Source organism: Thrips palmi, unplaced genomic scaffold (genome assembly GCF_012932325.1).
Source record: "Thrips palmi isolate BJ-2018 unplaced genomic scaffold, TpBJ-2018v1 HiC_scaffold_17, whole genome shotgun sequence".
NCBI lineage: Eukaryota > Metazoa > Arthropoda > Insecta > Thysanoptera > Thripidae > Thrips > Thrips palmi.
In genome coordinates this window covers 4,186,584-4,202,294 of record NW_023144626.1, presented here as the reverse complement: position 1 = coordinate 4,202,294, position 15,711 = coordinate 4,186,584, and the positions used below count along the sequence as shown (strand labels likewise).

General features: G+C 61.6%; 1 long non-coding RNA gene across 1 annotated transcript in view; it reads right to left on the bottom strand.

Annotated features, from left to right (window-relative positions):
- Nucleotides 1-15,711, bottom strand: part of LOC117643513 — a 58,138-nt gene that overhangs the window by 24,895 nt on the left and 17,532 nt on the right. The window contains exon 2 of the long non-coding RNA XR_004587622.1: nucleotides 3,504-3,614. This is a non-coding gene — a long non-coding RNA (uncharacterized LOC117643513). The remainder of the gene's footprint in view (nucleotides 1-3,503; nucleotides 3,615-15,711) is intronic.

The window sequence follows — 15,711 nt, the reverse complement described above, 5'->3', positions numbered from 1 at the left end:
GCGACACTGTCGCGCTTCCCCTGCCGCGAGGCCGTCGCGCTTCCCCTGCCGCGACACTGTCGCTCTTCCCCTGCCGCGACACCGTCGCGCTTCCCCTGCCGCGACACTGTCGCGCTGCCTTCGCCGCGACACTGTCGCGCTTCCCCTGCCGCGACACTGTCGCTCTTCCCCTGCCGCGACACTGTCGCGCTTCCCCTGCCGCGACACTGTCGCGCTTCCTTTGCCGCGACACTGTCGCCCTTTCCGTGCCGCGAGGCCGTCGCGCTTCCCCTGCCGCGGACGCTGGCACAGCCTCGCTGTGTGAGGCTGGCACAGCCTCGCTGTTTGACGCTGGCACAGCCTCGCTGTTTAACGCTGGCACAGCCTCGCTGTTTGACGCTGGCACAGCCTCGCTGTTTGACGCTGGCACAGCCTCGCTGTTTGACGCTGGCACAGCCTCGCTGTTTGACGCTGGCACAGCCTCGCCGTGTGAGGCTGGCACAGCCTCGCTGGTTGACGCTGGCACAGCCTCGCTGTTTGACGCTGGCACAGCCTCGCTGTTTGACGCTGGCACAGCCTCGCTGTTTAAAGCTGGCACAGCCTCGCTGTTTGACGCTGGCACAGCCTCGCTGTGTGAGGCTGGCACAGCCTCGCTTTTTGAGGCTGGCACAGCCTCGCTGTTTGACGCTGGCACAGCCTCGCTGTTTGACGCTGGCACAGCCTCGCTGTGTGAGGCTGGCACAGCCTCGCTGTTTGACGCTGGCACAGCCTCGCTGTTTGACGCTGGCACAGCCTCGCTGTTTGACGCTGGCACAGCCTCGCTGTTTGACGCTGGCACAGCCTCGCTGTTTGACGCTGGCACAGCCTCGCTGTTTGACGCTGGCACAGCCTCGCTGTTTGACGCTGGCACAGCCTCGCCGTGTGAGGCTGGCACAGCCTCGCTGTTTGACGCTGGCACAGCCTCGCTGTTTGACGCTGCCACAGCCTCGCTGTGTGAGGATGGCACAGCCTCGCTGTTTGACGCTGGCACAGCCTCGCTGTTTGACGCTGGCACAGCCTCGCTGTTTGACGCTGGCACAGCCTCGCTGTTTGACGCTGGCACAGCCTCGCTGTTTGACGCTGGCACAGCCTCGCTGTTTGACGCTGGCACAGCCTCGCCGTGTGATGCTGGCATAGCCTCGCTGATTGACGCTGGCACAGCCTCGCTGTTTGACGCTGCCACAGCCTCGCTGTGTGAGGCTGGCACAGCCTCGCTGTTTGACGCTGGCACAGCATCGCTGTTTGACGCTGGCACAGCATCGCTGTTTGACGCTGGCACAGCCTCGCTGTTTGACGCTGGCACAGCCTCGCTGTTTGACGCTGGCACAGCCTCGCTGTGTGAGGCTGGCACAGCCTCGCTGTTTGACGCTGGCACAGCCGCGCTGTTTGACGCTGGCACAGCCTCGCTGTTTGACGCTGGCACAGCCTCGCTGTGTGAGGCTGGCACAGCCTCGCTGTTTGACGCTGGCACAGCCTCGCTGTTTGACGCTGGCACAGCCTCGCTGTTTGACGCTGGCACAGCCTCGCTGTTTGACGCTGGCACAGCCTCGCTGTGTGAGGCTGGCACAGCCTCGCTGTTTGACGCTGGCACAGCCTCACTGTTTGACGCTGGCACAGCCTCGCTGTTTGACGCTGGCACAGCCTCGCTGTGTGAGGCTGGCACAGCCTCGCTGGTTGACGCTGGCACAGCCTCGCTGTTTGGCAGCGCCCCCCCCTCCCACTTTCAGACACTAAAGTGCCATTTTGAGCTCAAAATAGAGAGAAAAATACAGCAAAGTCGCATATTCTTTGATTTTCGGCCTCTTGCTCGCTTCGCTCGCAGGTTTTCTTAGTTTTCCTCCATTATTTTGCCGTTTGGCTCGCTTCGCCCACCAATAAAGCGTGTGATTAAGCTCTAAAAATGGCAAAAGTTGTGTTAAAGTCTAGAATTGTGTGAATTTTCGCTTTAAGCTCGCTTCGCTCGCTGGATTTGGAACACTATTAGAGAAGTCTAAACCGTATTGGGTGTTGCCCCTTAACGGTAGGCAACCCAACAATTTTTCATAAAAATTTCGCCCCCTCCCCCACCAGAAAGTACTTCCGGCGGCCCTGGCCGCGAGGCCGTCGCGCTTCCCCTGCCGCGACACTGTCGCGCTTCCCCTGCCGCGACACTGTCGCGCTTCCCCTGCCGCGACACTGTCGCGCTTCCTTTGCCGCGACACTGTCGCGCTTCCCCTGCCGCGACACTGTCGCGCCTTTCCTGCCGCGAGGCCGTCGCGCTTCCCCTGCCGCGACACTGTCGTGCTTCCCCTGCCGCGACACTGTCGCGCTTCCCCTGCCGCGACACTGTCGCGCTTCCCCTGCCGCGACACTGTCGCGCTTCCGCTGCCGCGAGGCCGTCGCGCTTCTCCTGCCGCGACACTGTCGCGCTTCCCCTGCCGCGAGGCCGTCGCGCTTCCCCTGCCGCGAGGCCGTCGCGCTTCTCCTGCCGCGAGGCCGTCGCGCTTCCCCTGCCGCGACACTGTCGCGCTTCCCCTGCCGCGACACTGTCGCGCTTCCCCTGCCGCGAGGCCGTCGCGCTTCCCCTGCCGCGAGGCCGTCGCGGTTCCCCTGCCGCGACACTGTCGCGCTTCCCCTGCCGTGACACTGTCGCGCTTCCCCTGCCGCGAGGCCGTCGCGCTTCCCCTGCCGCGACACTGTCGCGCTTCCCCTGCCGCGACACTGTCGCGCTTCCCCTGCCGCGACACTGTCGCGCTTCCCCTGCCGCGACACTGTCGCGCTTCCCCTGCCGCGACACTGTCGCGCTTCCCCTGCCGCGAGGCCGTCGCGCTTCCCCTGCCGCGACACTGTCGCGCTTCCCCTGCCGCGACACTGTCGCGCTTCCCCTGCCGCGAGGCCGTCGCGCTTCCCCTGCCGCGAGGCCGTCGCGCTTCGTCGGTCAAGTCAAAAATATAGGGTAGGTCAACTGTGGGGTGGGTCAACTTTTTTGGTAATATTTATATTACTCCTATTTATATTCCCATATTTATATTCTAATATTTACATTAATATTTTTATTAATTAATATATAGGTAGGTCAACTTTGAGGTGGGTCAAGCTACATAGACTCGTATTTTCCGCTTAAAAAAGTAAAGTCGTCAAACAGTGTGTCTGCTTAATTTTGTCCTCCTTACGGTGTACCGCCGCGGCCGTGGCACTCTCACCAGCCATTTCCCTGAGCATTTTAATTTTCAGAGACGAAAGTGGGCACGAGGCAGTGCTGCATAAAGGCCTGTCTGTTAGCTTGAGCCTTACGCGCTGCTGCCTGGTTGGACACGACAATGATCCTTTGAGCGTGTGCGTGTGTGTGTGTGTGTGTGTATGCGTACGGGAGCGCAGGCAAATTATATGCTGTCGGGTCGTGTTTGCCATGTGTCCAGCAGTCATTATCTTCTGACAAACGAAACAAAAATGGCAGGTGGAAATAAATGCATTTATGGCGAGTTCGGAGGGTGTGCTTGGCTTACCCGTGGTGGCGCAGGTCACGATGCACATGGTGAAGGTCAACACCCACAGCCTCCTCATGGTCACAGCGGGGCGGGGGGCTGGGGCGGACGAGGTGGCGACGGAATGGTCATCTGGAAGGGAAACAAAAACATGGTCTTCATTTTTGTCCTTGTTTGGTCCGTGAGGCAACTCATTACCAACGTCGACCAACGTCACTGCAGTTTCCGTGTGCTCTGTGATTTCAGTCAAGCCAATCGTGCAAATGGCAAAAAGCCTGGTCGATCGTTCAAACAGGAAATGCAACGCAGTTGCGGCCAAAGACCGTCGCTTTTGGCAGAGTCCAGTGCGGCTCACGCATCGCGATGACGAGTGCGCCTCAACGCGCGCCATTTCAATTACACGCCCCCCCCCCTCGCAGACACGCACTGATCCTCGCTGAGCCAACCGGTCAGAATTATTCGTCGCCATTTAGGGGAAATAAAAAAAAGTTGTGCCGTTGGCGGTGGCGGCGGCCCGAAAAAAGTGCGCTGTTGTTAACAGTGGTGAAAACGTAATACCTCCTGGAAATGGCGGTGTAGGGATATCGTCGATTCGACCAGTGTGTCTGCCCGCGAGGGGAGGGGCTACTTTGCGAGCAGTGCAGTGGGCACTGCGGTTCAAGAAGCGGCGTCAAGTCTCCCTATTAATTTTTCAAGTGCGGATGAATCCTTTTTCGAAGCCAAGCGCGCGAAATGGCGTTGCTTTATCTCGCTCGACGCGCCGACGCGCCGTAAAGTGGCAAAGTTGGGCGCATCGGATTGGGGATTCGCAGGGGGAAGGCAGTCGGAACGGAAAACAGCAGATCGCTTTTGTTTCAAGTGTTCGTTTCGCGGGGCGGCGCGCGCGCAACCGGCAGGCGAGGGAGAGGGAAAGATCGAGTCATGAGAGTCGCACAGTGGCATTGTTGGCAGCCCTGGTTCGGAAGAGACGTTCTGTCGCGCTCTGTCGCACTCAGGGGGCGTCCCGTCAGCGTGCGAGTGAGACAGGACGGCACTCTTCGGAATGAATACACCGGGCGGCGGATGCACACCGCGTCACTCGGCGGGAAAAAGACCCTGCCAACACGACGCGAAATGGAGGGGAGACACCGACACTGGTTTCACGCACAAACACACACACTCAAAAAAACACGCACACTCATGCACGCACTCGCGCGCGCGCACACACACACACACACACACACCTGCCGCCTACAGCGAAGCGACCACTAAACAAACACAGCGCGTGGACTTCTATTTCACGGTTATTGCTCAATCCACACTGCTGCACTGGGCTGCGCTGGGTTGGTGCTGCGTCGAGGGCCGGCCGGACGAGCCCACCCACCACGTCTCTCTCAGTCTCAGGTGCAAAATTACAACCGCCGTCGTTAACGTTTGCGTAACGAAACGAGAAAAAAGAACCTCACGGGTCCGTTTGGCATGCCGCCGTAAGCACCACCCTTTCCGCAAAGCAAGAAAAAAATTAAAACAGACTTAAAAAAAAAACAAGAAAATAAATGTCGCGGGAGAGTGTACTACGTATCCCCGTCAGGGTGTGGCAGTCAGTCGCGAAATAGTGCCCCTTTCCTCCCTCCCGTCTGTTCGTCTGCTTGGCGGCGAGCAATTCCGGTCCCGTCTTCTAGTCTTGCCAGTGCAGCAGCTGAACCGCGTCGCTATTTGCGAATCTTCACCCGGTGGCGTTGCTGCTTTTTCCATGCAATCAAGTGAGTGGGACAGGCAGGGCAGGCAGAGCGACGCATGTAATGCTGTGCAAACAAACACGCCCTTCGGAGGGAACGACCCCCCCCCCCCCCCTCTCTCTCTCTCTCTCTCTCTTGTGCCTTCCTCCGATCTTTTACAATGTCGTTGTTTCACGCGTGAAAGGGGGGGCACTTCTTCCAAATGAAGAACTTGAAATGCACAACAAATTTGAAATCTACAGAAAAATATAATTTAAAGGATTACAAAATGTTTGGACGGAAGCAAAATTATTTGAGCGGATGATTTTAAATGTGTGGTCTATCTTTTCTGTGTCCTGTTCAGTTTCTGGTTGGGTTTGTGATTATTTTGCCGACGCAGCCTGTGACATCCCGCACCAGCCCCCTGCTGAATTGGATGACAGGTACCGGTACCCGAACTAGGCCTCCCACACTGGAAGCAGCGCGCAGCAGACCTCCTTGAAATATGACGCTGCCCTGCAGGGCCATCCATTGTCCTTGGGCGCCGTGCCTGCTGCCCGCCCTGCCGCCGCCCCGCAGACTGAGAGTCGCTTTCGTCGCTCTGCCTCCCTCGCACTCATGGGGCGTTCCGTATAGGCGCGAGGGAGACAGAGCGACGCGGACGACTCTCGGAGTCAGTCTACTGCCTGCCACGCGGCGCACGGACGGCGCACCGTGTGACAGGGAAGACTGGGTCAGGGCAGGACTGTCCGAGGGACTGTCCAAGCCACTGTCTATGGCGCTGGCGGTGCCAGAAAATAAATTCGGACGGAGTCAAGTACGACAGGTTTGGAAGGTCCCGTTCCAAAATCACGCGATGAATCATCGCCCCACCGCGACACACTTCAATACGATTGTGAAATGAATTCCCTTTAAATTTAAGAATTTTGCCACGACGACTTGTATCAGGTGAACAATAAAATACTGGTGGAAGGAACGGTCGACACACCGCAAGTCGTTTGGATCGCGCGGTCCAGACTGACTGCACCGCGCGGCGACTGGCGACACATAAACAGGCGCACGTGATATAGTAATGGCCGCCGCCATTTGAAGCCGTTATCGTCGGCGGGCGAGGCGAGTAAAACACCTCCCCTTAAAAAGAGAGAGAAAAGAAAAGGCACGTCTTTTTATTACGTTGTTGCATGTGGACGTGAGATACAATCGTAGGGGCAGGGGCGACTTTTTGGAGCCGAAAACACACGGACAGAAAGCAGCGCAAAGCAACGTGACCAAAAAGGGACACCAAAGCTGCACCACGCGCCGGGGGCGGAGGGGCGGGGGTTATAATCAGGAAAGAGAGGTAGGGGACTTTCACATAAGCCGCGGGAGCAATGTAAAGGATCTATGCGGGCTTTTTTTTTGGCAAGCCAAAAGAACACGTTTTAATCACAGAAAAACTAATGGCTGAACGGACAACAAGCGTGCTGCTTTTGCAAGCGGCCTGGAAGGGCTAGTTGGTGCTTGGAGCAGGATGGCGCCTCGGATGTGCTGAGGATGGCTGGTGCGTGCAGGCGGTGCGGGCACACACTGAATCGAGCTTCGATACTGCTTTCGAGACTGGCCGATGCGATCCCGAAATCTCGTATTCGGAGACGGCTTTATCTTTGTTGGTCCAGAGCCAGCCCGCTGTCCTTGCCGGCCCCTCCCGGGTCGCCCCCGCCCGCCCCCGCCCGCCCCCGCGGAGCCCCGCCTGCATGCCTACACCCGCTGCAGTGGCTGGCCCAGATAAAAAGATTTGATGAAAAACGGGCTTTCGAGAACTGGAGGCGGCCAGAAGAGAAATGGAGACCAATGTGCGTTTGGTGGCTCCGCGCTCCGCCCGCCAGGCGCGGCCGGCACCGCCCCCCTAATGCATCGCCAAGGTCGCGGGCAGTGCTTCGCGCGCAGTCAGGAAGGCGCTGGGTCGGACAGTACAACACAAAAATTTGGTCTTGCGTGGATTCCCATTTAGCGACTCTGACGCTCATTTTGATCACCTCCACCGGTCTTCTGGCCCACTGTGCGGTGTAGTCTTTGCTTTTTCGCTCGACGGCAGGTCCTCAATGAGAAGCGGAAGGGCCCGGTCGGGGTTTGGGGGGGGGGGGGGCAGAGACGGGAACAGAGACCCTTCATTGGAGCGGGCCATGGTTTGGACCCGCCCTTCCTGCGATAAGTGTATGCCGGTGGGATCACAAGTCAGAAAGCCAGTCTCATCTCGGCCCAAGTTGCCAGGGACGCTGCTGGGTTATGCCCCACCGCCCCCTGCCCTGTCCGCCCTGTCGGCACAAGCAACCACAGACTGCACAGCCCGGCCCAGCCCGGCCCAGCCGCCTCGACCACTATCGCACTATAGCCCGGCCTGCAACTAGTGCATTTGCATAAAGGGCCTATTACAGTGGAGTAGTCATCGTGGGGCGTGCTCAACACGCGCACTGCCGCCGGCAAAGGCTGGCCATGCCTGCGCCACCGCTGGCCGCGCCGTGCGGGCCGCGCTAGAGCCTCGTCTCGCCGCTCTCGCCGCTCTCGCCATAACTACCGGCCCCACCATTTCTCATCCCAACCCCTTCAGACGCCCGGCCGAGCCTTGCCGGGCCGGGCCGCCATCATCAACATCATCAAGGCGGCGGCGTCCCCGTTTCGGGCCGCCGTTTCGGGTCGGGGCCCCGAAACAAACCCCACGGCCCCTGCGATCGGCCGGGCCAATACAGTGTGGGTGGCGACGTTCACGGTCCAACGGCCACAGTCGCACCGTCACCGAAAGGATTGCGACTTCTGCCTGGTTTTCGCTGAGTTCACCAGTTTTTCTTAACAGTGTGATTACCCCGCGCGGCGCCCCAGTTTCGAATTTACGCTCACAGCGGTCCAGGCCGCGATCCTACTTAGCATAGGCCCCCAGCTGTCTATTAAGATATTATGGGGAGGCTCTCTCTCCCAAGTGTCCGGAAGTACTACGGCCTGCCGGGCCGCGGGGCGAGGCGAGGCGATGCGCAGAGAAAAGTTGCCCCTCGACGCGGTCGTGTCCATCAATGCCAGAACAGCGTGATCCCCAAGTCGAAAGGTGGGGCAGACGGATTCCGAAGAGTCCGCCGTCTCTGTCGCACTCGCGGGGCGTTGCGCGGGGCGTTGCGCGGGGGTGCGAGAGAGACGCGGCGGCGAGGAGGTGCCGAGGAACCGCCGGGCTGCTCCTGACGCGTGCTATCGGAAACGTGTCGAGAAGCCATTCTCTTCGCGTTTTTACACGTGCCGTGGCCGAGGCGCCGTGCGAGCCGCGCGAGCCGCGCCAGGCACACGGCCGAGGACGCCGACGACGCCGAGGCCGTCGAAGACGTCAAGGACGCCGACGACGCCGAGGAGGTCGAGGACGCCGACGACGCGGAGGACGTCGAGGACACCGAGGACGCCGAGGGCGTGAAGGACGCTGAGTTGGTAGAAAGTCATGTTTAATAGCTCGCCGACGTCGGCAACCTTATCCGAGAGGAAGAGTCCGCGCTGGCCGAGGAGTAGTCGTCGCGCAGCCGGAGCCGCTAACGTGATAAGAAGTCGTGGCGGGGCGGGGCGGGGCGGGGCGGGGCGGGGCGGGGCGGGGCGGGGCGACAACGACGGCGATATACACCCAATCCCACACTCACCCCAAAGTTTGCAAGGGGATGAACCGCGGCGGCCTGGAGCAGGGCCTGCTTCGCCGTCACCACGGGCCCGAGTCAAAAGTCGCGTGTAAGGGTCGGGGCCAACAGCACCCTCTCGGTCTGTGTGTGTGTGTGTGTGCTTGTGTGTGTGTGGGGGGGGGACGCTTCAGCGAGTGTGTGGCGAGGTGGCATCTTTCGAACGAGCCTTCATGAAGTCGACGCCGGCGGAAGGGGCCCAGTTTGTGCGTGCGTTTCTTTGTGCTCACGTGACTGTGAAGGGTAGTGGGAGGAGAGAGCCCCCGCACTGTCTTGCCCCCTTTATGCCCTCCAGTGCCAACCTCAACAAGGGCAGGAAAGAAAGGGGGAGCCAGGCTGCCTGCCTGGCTGCCTGCCTGGCTGGCTGCCTGCCTGGCTGCCTGCCTGCCTGGCTGGCTGTGCGTCCTACGCGCCTTGCCTCCGTCCCAGCGCCGAAATATTTCGTCGGCGGCTCGCCGGCTCCGCTGCCTCTATTATGCGATACAGGGCCGTCCCATTAACGACATCACTCGGGGCAGGGGGCGGTTTCTGGGCTCCTGCCTGATGACTGAGTCGCGCTAAGGGGGGCAAATGTGCGACGACGCGGCACGTGAAACATATGACGCAAACTTGGGAGAGGCCGCCCGCTGCACGGTGGAGGCGGACAAAACTCTAGACGCGTTTTGAGCTCCAGAGTCGCTAAATGGAACTCGAACCGAACGTGTGACCCCACCAATGGATTGCTCTCCGAACGAGGAATCCATTGGTGGGGTCACACGTTCGGTTCGAGTCCTGTTTAGCGACCTCTAGAGCTCAAAACGCGTCCAGATTTTTGGCCGCCTCCACCGGTCTTCTGGCCCACTGCGCGCTGCTCTGGGTGTTGTCCCGGACGATGTTTATGTTTTTTCGCGCGCGAGGGCAACACGGCGACGACAGGGGCAGCGTATTCAAAAAGGGCGCTGGTCCCGACTCGTCCCGACTCTCCGTGCCACGGGGAAGCTCTCGAAGTAGCGGCAGTAAAAGGGTGTTTACAAGCACTAGCGACACGGCCGGGCCGGGCCGATTGCCTGGGGGTAGTAACCCGCTGTGGACCAACACACGTCGCGCCCCGCCCCGCCCCGCCCCGCCCCACCCCGCCCTGCGCCCCGGGCCGCGGGGAACGAACGGGTCTTCTCCTTGCTCCCAGCCCGGGTCAAACAGAATCACTAGACCAGCTCGCGCGTGCAGCTGAGGGTTTCTCTTTCGGCCTCTTTTCCTTCTCGCGCCGCGAACGCGCATTATTTTATCGCCGGGCTGTCCGTGAGTGGGGGAGGAAACGCGGAAAACGCTGCGAGAGAGATTTTAAACTAGCGAATACCGCGCGCTGCAGGAGGAGTTTTACAGCGAGTCGCCGCGTTGCTGCAGAGGCGGTGGCAGCGCTCGCCAAGGACGGGACGGCGGGGCGGCAGGGCCAGGGGATGCCGTAAAACGACGGACAAGTAGAAGTGCTGTAACACTCGCGGCAGCCGCCCTTGGCGGACAACTACCCGGTCCTTACTCTTCATCTGCGCCTCTCAAAGTGAGATGAGCTGGCCTGGCCCGGGCCTGTCCCGGGCCTCCGCGACACGCCGACGAGCGCACCAGGGTTAGCACGCGGCCAGGATCAACGCAGAGCGCACACCCGGACACACACACACAAACACACACACAGAGGGAAGCGCCCACTCCGTCCATCACCGGCCAGTCTATCCAATTGGCCCGTACAGCCTGATGCCGCCGCAACCCGCCACGCCCCTGACACACGTGCCCCGCATGGCGATGGCACCTGCAGAGACACACACCTGGGCGGCGCCAGGCGACGCCAGGTGCCCCGGCAGCGCGTCCACCTGGACTGTCTGTCCGTCCGTCTGTCCGTCTGTTGGTCGCGGGGCCGTAGCAGCAGTGGGTGGGCACGCGAGAGGAGGCAGCGCGGCCAAAACTTTCCGGGAGCGGAGCGCGGGGCCACTGGGCGCGCCACCACACCTGATCTCGAACCGCAAACATGTGTCGGGGGACGGGGAATTAGGGGGGGGGAGGAAATAAAAAGAAGCGGCAACAGAGGGAGACCGCGAGAGGGTTGCATCCCAAAGAAGAATGGACCGAAAGGAAGGGGTGGGGTCGCAGCCCCCGTTACGAGCGGGCTGGCCGCGCCACGGCCGCGCCACTGGCCAGCGCCGCCTGCAGACACAGTATTTATAGTTCCATTCTGCAGACGCGTACGGCAGGAGGAGACAATGGGGGGCGGTGGAGGGGAAGGGGGGTACCGAGTACGATACCGCGTATACGGGATTTATACCCGTCTGCGCAGACGAGCTCCGGGCATGGCGGCGGCGCGGCGGCAGGCTCCACGCGATTTAGAAGGAAAGCTTGTCGTCGTCCATATTGAAAGTGCTGCCTCAGGAGGAGGGCACGGCGGCGGAACGGGGCCCCAACGGGGCGGACTTGGAACCAGGTCGAGCCGCCGCGCCGCTCGTATCAGGCGCGGAGACGACGACGGGGAGCTCGGAGTGGAGCAGCGCGCCAGCCGCGCCAGCACACTGACTTATTGAGTGACGCGGCGGAGGCGAAGAAACGCGTCTCGTGTTCGGGGCCGTTCATACAGACATTATGCACGACTCTCTGCGGTTCCGTGTGAACGACGCGGAAAGGCTTCGCGAGGAAAGCGATTCATTACCGCCTTTGTTGCGAGATAGGCATCCTGTGACTCTCCATCTCTCTCACTCACTCACTCCCACACACGCAGGAGAGCCGAAATCGAGGCCGATTCTTTTGTCAAACGGACGGTCTTCCCTCCCTCTCCTCTCGCCTTGGCTCCCTGGCTCGCGCTTCAAGGTGCCACCGGATTATTGTGCTGGCTCTGGAGGAGGAGGAGGGGGGGGGGGACGGGGATGTGGCCAAGGTCACGGCGCCACGCTTACCCCGCTTACCGTCAGCAGCCCGGAGGAATCGGTCCGGGACGCGACCGGACTTAGAGAGGGGCGACCAAGGACGCCCCTGCGCGCCCCTGCGCGCCCCTGCGGACTGTGTTGGCATGTCAGCGCCATGACCCACCTGCAACGGGTGCCCCGCCCCGCCCCGCCCCACCCCGCCCAGCCCCGCCCCGCCCCGCCCCGCTCCGCCCATCATCAGTCGGCAGCTGCTGGGTTGCACGACGTTCAATAAGAGGAAAACGGGGCACCCGCGACGACAGTGGAAAAGTAGCACTCGACCGAGCGCGCCGGTAACAATCGACTCCGTTTGATTCCGCAAGAGGAACAAAAAAGGAAACAGGCGGTGTCCAGAAATCGCCAACAAATACAGCGCAATAATCCAGACTGGAAAAAATAATTTAAAAATAAGGAAGTGGAAACGGTAACACACGCGCAGCGGGAAACAATAGGGTGGTCCAGGGGGGTGGCGTGTATGAAAAAGTCCCAACAAGCAAGCCATTCGAATTGGGAAGAAACGACTGCAGGTGTGGGCTGTGGGTCGGGCCTTTACGCACAAACAATATGAGCGATAAAAGTGATTTGTGTGAGCGCGCGCGTGCGCGTGTGTGGGTGTGTAACTGCGTGTGTATGTCCGGGGAATCTTTCGCGCTGATTCTCCGCGTGCGCGGCGAGCAGATGAGGAACCTCAACAACAGCGGGAACACTGTCGGATTTTGGAACGTTCGGTGGGAGGTGGCTTTCACGGGAATTCCCTGCTCCTCCACCATGAGAAAAAATATATATCAATTTGTGAGGAGCGCTTCGAGTGGCAACTCGGAATTTGCTTACGCTGGTGGTACGCTATGCACGGAGTTGGGGTTGGGGCCGCCGCGCCACTGCAAGGCCGGTGCAGCAGCATTAGTGGGCGGGGAGGGGGAGGGGGTAGTGTTATAGGTTGGGGTCGTGAAAATAGGGGATGCAGGCGGTCCCATCAGCATCCCAACGCAGCCCATAGAGGGAACGCCACGGAAAATGTGTGTGTGTGTGTGTGTGTGTGTGAGCGGCAGAGTGCATACGCGATAGAGAGAGACAGAGGATTACAAAAGTGGAAAAGAGACAGAGCGAGAGGATGGAGGCCATGGCGGGCCACGGCCACGCGTCCGGGCGTGGCGGGGCGGGGCGGGGCGGGGCGGGGCGGGGCGGGGCGGGGCGGCGAGGTGCGGCGGGGTGGGCGTCGTGCAGTCACAGAGGACCATGCATGAAGGCGTGATGCGGGAACGCTGTGGAACATGGCGGACCTCGTTGGACTACATGTGTATGTATGGCACACTCGCCTCGCCGCCCCGCCCGCCCCGCCCGCCCCGCCCGCCCCGACCACGGCACGATGCGGCGCCACGGCGAGGCGGCAGGGTGAGGCGGGGCGTGGCGGGGCGTGGCGGGGCGGGGGCCAGGCCAGGCCCCGTCCGGGGGGAGGGGGCGCAGCGCGACGTATCATTATCAGGTCTGGGATTTGTCGTAACTCACACGGCGCCACCGCAACCGCGGTGCCTGGCCCCGCCCCGCCCCGCCCCGCCCCGTGCTCTCATTTTTGGCGATAAGCGGAGAGACCGGCAGCGGCACGGTGGCAACGCAGTGGAAGGGAAGGGCGAAGGAGCGCTGGGGCGTGACGGGGGCGGCGGGGCGGCGGGGCGACGGTGACTCGAAGAGACAGCCCCACGTCGCCGTCGCCGCCTCCACCCTTGCGACTCCCGAGGCTCGGCGGCGCGGCCTCGGAGGCCGTGTGGGCGCTGACGACGACGGCGACGTGCTGCGACCCCGGGGTATATTTAACTCGCACGGGCTGACATGGTGGCGCTGCACCTCGTGGGTGCACAGTGGGCCGGAAGACCGGCGGAGGCGTGGCTGTCTCACTCGCACCCTCGCGGGCCCGCAATGCGTGCGACAAAGACAGCGTGCCGTAATCCCGGGTCCGCACGCACTTCGCGCTGCAATGGAGCGCTCCGCCATGCCGCCACGCCACTCGCAACACGAGTCCGCCAACTTTGCGGGTTTTCGCGGCGCTGCTCTGCCTGCCCTGCTGGCGAGGGACTTCCGCCGCGTACACTGCCGTGCCGCCACCACAGCGAGAGACATGAGGGCGTGCTGGAAGCTGGGGTGGCGTGGGGGAGAGCGAGTTGCCGACGAACATTCGGCAGCGAGTCTAGAGCCGTTGCGAGTGGGAATGGAATGACACCGAGTCCGGTGACTTGTGGAGGCTGGCGGCCTTGACACGCCCCGGGCATCGCTTTCTCCGCCTCTTCCGTTGTTTTACTCTTTTTATTCTTTATTCCCCTCTCCGTCTAACGCTCGCATTGCGCATGATATGAGCGCGGTTTATTGCCCGTAAAGGCCGTGCCGGCCGTGCTGGCGGTGCTGGCGGGTAGCAGGCAGACGGACGTAAGTCGACTCCACTCGGAGCGGCGCGCGGCAACTAGCGGGACGGCCGAACGACTACCGCCAACCTTCCGCGACGAAATTCGCAAACATTTTTCAAGTTGACAATCCCATTCGACACGCTTATCGGTAGGCCTTTCCCCGCGGGTAGGCCCGCCCTCGCGTGCTGCGGCAGGCTGCCGTCGAACGGGCGGCCTGCGTCGCTCTGTCTCTCTCGCACCCCCTCGGGGCGCCGTGAGTGCGAGAGAGACAGCGACGGATGCACTGTTCGGAAGGCGCGGCCTTTTCGCTTTTACTCGCCAATAAAACGCGCCAAGATTTCAAACGAGCTCCGCGATTAGTCCTCTCTCTCTTTCTTTTTCTTTCTCTCTCTCTCTCTCCCCCACTCTCAGCCAAGACGGCCGGCCAAACTCGGCCAAACTGCAATGAGAAAATCATTAATTACCCGCACTTATCGCCGGCCGGGCTTCGCCTGTCTCTCTCGCACCCCTACGGCAGCCCTACGACACGGGGGGGGGGGGGGGGGGGGGCCTCCGCCCCGTGGGTGCGAGAGAGACAGCGCGACAAGCCAGCCCGCTGTCCGAGTGGCCTTGATGGAGTGGAGCGATCACTTCTCGCGGGACAATGAGGCGGCACGTGGCACATCCATGAGCCGCGCCCTGCAGTCGCTCTGTCTCTCTCGCACTCGTGGGGCGTTGCTCAGTTCCCTGTGGGTGCGAGAGAGACAGACGAATCAGTCTGCCGCCCGTCCTGAGTTGCAGCTCTCCCAGTGGCGCGGCACTGCGCGTGTTTTTGCCCCGCCCCGGCCCGGCGTCGCGGTGGCGGTTCTTGCCACGCCGAACTCCGCGGCCACCAAGCGCGACGCCGCTAGCGCCGTCTCTCTCGCACCCTTGCGGCGTCTCGCGGCGGTGCGAGAGAGACAGCGCGACGGAACACCGCGCCGACCGCGCGCAACAGCAGCGACGTCCTTCGCCATATTAAGCTGCTTTAAAGTTTGGATCGACGAAGCCAACGGAGGGGACGCCGAAGGCAAGCAGGCAGGCAGGGGCACCGCCTCGCCGCGGCAGGGAGCGTGCCCGGCGGGCTGCCTGCACTGCAAGGCGATGTCGGTAAGAAAACACCTCATGTTTTTCTTTCTCGGCCACCACACTGGCTACACCAACCTGCAACAAAAACTAACGGGGACCGCTTTTGAACACGCGCCGCAGTTGGCGGGGCCCGGCCGGGCCGTGACAGCCAATCCACGGCGCCGTTTCGCAGCGCGTCCTGACGACGTCATCAACGCGGGCCTTTACTGGCTGCTGCGGTGACCGCGGGCGGTGCGGCGCGGTAGTTTTTCGCGTGGGATGGTCAGCCGGACGTGGCTGGCCAGTTGACCCCGGTTTTACAGACTGATTCCGAAAATCGTTTTCGTCGCTCTGTCTCCCTCGGACCCCTGGGACGCCCCATGAGAGCGAGAAAGACAGAGCGACGAAAAGGGCCCCCGGAATGAGTCTGCGGGGGAGTTCCAGCG